Source organism: Bos indicus, chromosome 23 (genome assembly GCF_029378745.1).
Source record: "Bos indicus isolate NIAB-ARS_2022 breed Sahiwal x Tharparkar chromosome 23, NIAB-ARS_B.indTharparkar_mat_pri_1.0, whole genome shotgun sequence".
Lineage (NCBI taxonomy): Eukaryota > Metazoa > Chordata > Mammalia > Artiodactyla > Bovidae > Bos > Bos indicus.
In genome coordinates this window covers 31,235,856-31,240,312 of record NC_091782.1, presented here as the reverse complement: position 1 = coordinate 31,240,312, position 4,457 = coordinate 31,235,856, and the positions used below count along the sequence as shown (strand labels likewise).

At 42.8% G+C, this 4,457-nt stretch overlaps 1 pseudogene; it reads left to right on the top strand.

The window, feature by feature from the left end:
* Positions 1-380: 380 nt before the first annotated feature.
* On the top strand, positions 381-1,291 carry LOC139178838 (olfactory receptor 12D1-like; annotated as a pseudogene).
* Positions 1,292-4,457: the final 3,166 nt, after the last annotated feature.

Genomic DNA, 4,457 nt, shown 5'->3' with positions numbered 1-4,457 from the left:
TATTCTCTCATTGTCTATTTTTCTTAAGTAAAAACTTCAGATGGTTTCTTCCCAGGTCAAGAGATAGCACTGTGGTGGAGTGCTTAAAAATTTACCTGCTTTTGGAGTTGATTTAGGATGATAAAAGGCAAGTTGTATCAGAGAAGATGATAGTCTGGCTAAAGAAAGTCTGGCATTTTTCTTTCCTGGAAGAAAGAAAAATATTAAGGATAAATCTAATTCTTAAAAGGTTTGAGTAACAGTCCATAACCAACACGTGACCTTATTTAAATAGCAATTCCTCAAAATATTATTGTCTAGATGGGAAAATCCTCAGCTGTGGGACTCTGTTTCCATCAGAGATCGCATTCCATATGTTATTTTGTCTTTTCTTTCAAGTGATGCTGAATCAAACCTCAGTCACTGAATTTCTCCTCCTGGGAGTGACAGACATCCAAGTACTGCAGCCTGTTCTCTTCGTGATTTTCCTTGCAACTTACATTGTCAATGTGGCTGGGAATGCAGCCATCCTGATGGTTGTCATCTCTGATCCAAGACTCCATTCCCCTATGTATTTTTTCCTGGGAAACCTGTCATGTCTAGATATCTGCTACTCCACGGTGACTCTGCCAAAGATGCTGGAGAACTTCCTCTCTACACACAAAACAATTTCTTTCTTAGGATGCATAAGCCAACTTCATTTCTTCCACTTGCTGGGCAGCACAGAGGTCATGTTGTTGGCCATGATGGCCTTTGACCACTTTGTGGCTATCTGCAAACCACTTCGTTACACTATTATCATGAGTCATCAGGTCTGTACCCAGATGGCTGTCACTGTCTGGATCTTTGGGTTTTTCCATGCCCTGCTACACTCAGTAATGACATCTCATTTAAACTTCTGTGGTTCCAACCACATCCATCACTTCTTCTGTGATATTAAGCCATTGCTGGAGTTGGCCTGTGGGAACACTGACCTCAATGAGTGGCTACTTCATACTGTCACAGAGACCATTGCCATGGGCTCATTCTTTCTAACCCTTCTCTCCTATTACTACATTATTATTTATCTTTTCTTCAAGACTCATTCTTGCAGAATGCTTCATAAAGCACTGTCTACTTGTGCCTCCCACTTCATGTTGGTCCTGTTTTTCTCATTTACATTCGTCCTGCCTCAGGTATCTCCATGGACCAGGACCGGACTGTTGCCATTATGTACAGTGTGGTCACTCCTGTACTAAATCCACTGATCTATACTCTGAGGAACAAGGAAGTAAAGGTTGCCTTGAAGAGGGTGATCAGAAGGAGGCCCTGACTTTAGGAAATCTAGAGAACTCTTAGAGGTATAAATAAACAAGCAATGAGACAGTTGAGATGTTAAATGATACTGCTACTCAAAAGTGCTTGCCATATATATTACTTTGCCAGCAAAGGTCCGTCTAGTCAAAGCTATGGTTTTTCCAATAGTCATGAATGGATGTGAGAGTTTGACCATAAAGAAAGCTGAGCACTAAAGAATTGATGCTTTTGAACTGTGGTGTTGGAGAAGACTCTTGAGGGCCCCTTGGACTGCAAGATCAAGCTAGTCAATCCTAAAGGAATATTCATTGAATATTTATTGTAAGGACCAATGCTGAAGCTGAAACTCCAATACTTTGGCCACTTGATGCGAAGAACTGTTGGAAAAGACTTTGATGCTGGGAAAGAGACAGAGAATGAGATGGTTGGATGGCATCACTGACTCGATGGATATGAGTTTGAGTAGGCTCTGGGAGTTGGTGATGGACAGGGAAGCCTGGCATGTTGCAGTCCATGGGATAGCAAAGATTCAGACATGACCTAGCAACTGAACTGACTGATAACACAATAGTACTTAAAATTTTACTGATTTAAAACCACTTTTTTCATTAAATTGCATTATTCCATGGGCCAGAAAACAGCAAGAGTTGACTCTGCTAAAGAAAGTCTGGGTCCTCTTGGTTAAGTTAACTTGAACAGTTGTTCATGGAATAACTAGGACCTGATAAAATTTTTCCCTGTTTTTCTCTCTCCAGTTTCTCTTTGTAAAAGTTGGACATAGAATGGCTGGGAACTGATAAAATCTTTCCCTTTTTTTTCTCTCCTCCTCCACTTTCTCCTTGTGACTACCCTGTACTTCCTCAGCAGGGAAAATGCAGGGACTTGGAGGGCCAGCAGACTAACGCAAAAGCTGTTAGTCATTGAAAGAAAAAACCCATAACCAGAATTAACATCATTTCTATGATATTCTCTTAGTTTAAGAAGTTACAGACCAACCTCATATTTCTTCATAGAGAGAGGAAATAAATCCTACCTTTCAAGAGGGGGCATTTTTCTAAATTTGCCCCTAAAGCCCAATATGATGAAATTGAAAATGATAACGCCAATAAAATTCTTTTTAAAAATAATTTAGGGCCTTACAATTATTAATAAGATATACCCAATTAGACAAATTGATACAAGCTTTTCACTGAGTTGGGCTGAGGGTCAGGGTACTTTGGAGCAATATTGTTAAGATTTCTAGGAACATTTTTGTCTGGTTGAAAGAGTCTATAAGTCATGTCCTTAAGATTCTTAGAGATTTTCTTTTCTAGCTTAGAGCGTCTAGGAGACATGACCTTAAGTGTTTTAGAATCTAATCTAGGTTTCCTCTTTATTTTACTGAGGTCCCAACAAAGGATCTTATAGCCACATCCTTGAGATCTCTAACCAAAGGCCACATTTTACTCCCAGCACCTTAGAATTTGATCTTTGCCTCAACATCATTTTTACTTTGATAACCTTCTACCATGTAGAGTATCTACGACTTACATATAGTTAAACTTTTGAGTCTGAACTGTCCTGGCTTCTTTAGTTTTCCTCTAAATTCTGCTTGAAAGCAGAATGGTTTGGTTTTTAGCTCATCTCATTCCTTATGTATTTTATAATAGTCCACTAAAGAAATTGTTTGGAACTTTCACAATTCTTCCTGGTAGTCTCCTCAGCAAGATATATGGGCTCAAGGTGACATCAGCATCATGGCTGTATGGCTCCCTTTGCCGCTCCCCTTCCATCTAAAACCAGTAAAACATCCATAACTTAACAAAGTTGCCTCTGCCCAACACCCCAAGATGCCAGAGAATTCCACGTATCTGTTCATATAAGTGTTTGGACTAGAACATATAGAAAAGGCACAACCAGAAGCAGAGGAGGGGTGGGGATTATAATTCCCAGCCTGCAGGGAGAGCAGCTGAACCTACAGTCCCAGAAAACAGAGTATCTTCAGGGGAGACAGCACATGACTCCAGCCTCCGAGCCTCAGCAGTCCCCATGGCCACAGGCAACCAAGTGGCAGAGACAGTGAGACCTGGGACCCCATCCTGCTAGCTGTGGAGACACTCCAACTCCAGGCAGCTTCCACCCACAGCAGCAATGCCTATGAACCCAATACGGCAATACGGGGACCCTCCCAACCCTGGATCTCCAGCCACCTCCACCCTTTTCCTGTGGTGGCTGGAGCCTGCAACACAGGAGGCCCTGGGTGCAGTGGATGTGCCAGCCATTCCAGTGCCCTAGGTGGCAATGCCAGTGACACCAGATGGGCAAGGCGCTAACAACCCCGGAGGCACAAGCAGTGACAACAGGAGTACTGGATGACACCTTGACAGAGGTACTACAGGGAGCAAAGTGCCAATTCTCAAATGTAACCAGAGGTAGCTCGGGTAAGAGAAACCAAAAACTTATGCAGCAGTGCTACCACTAGGAACCAAAGACAAGACCCCTCCTATCTGAGTTTTGAGTCCACAGAATCAAATAAAAAATAAAAAGTTTTACCTACAGAAGAAAATGAAAGTTGCGCAGTCGTGTATGCAGTAGTGCCACCTACAAGGAACTGTCACGTGAGTGTATGTTCTTCGGCTCTTTGTCTCTTCACAACAAAGATTTGGAGTGATGGACATTAAAGCTCCCTCTGCGTGTCACAGCTCTCAGGTCTTGGAGAGACCGTGTTATAGCTCTCAGGTCTCGAATGGACCATATTATAGCTCTTAGACAAATCAGTGTTACAGCTCAATGTTACAGCTGTATTTTATTTAGAAGATAGCAGGAAAATCCATCTTCAAGGCGTGAGGGCACGTCGATCCAAAGACACAAGGAGAAGAGTGCCCCAGCGCGCGGGAGAGAGAGAGAGAGAGAGGGAGAGAGCTAGCTTTGGCTCCTCTATATGTTTATCTCTCCCTGGGCCTGTCCTATGTAAATTGGGCCAGGCAGGAGTGTTGTTTGTTTTACGTGAGGTCCTCACTCTGGTCCTCAGACCTTTTCTTCTATTTTCGCGGGCTTTCCCTTCCTTGTCTTTTAGCCACCGCCATTTTGGACTCCTTTTCCCTATTCTACCTACCTAACATTCCCCCCTCAAGAGATGGGAGGCTCAGTTCTTTGGAAATAGGGGCGTCGAAGTCTCTCTGGCTACTTCCTGCTGAACTGGG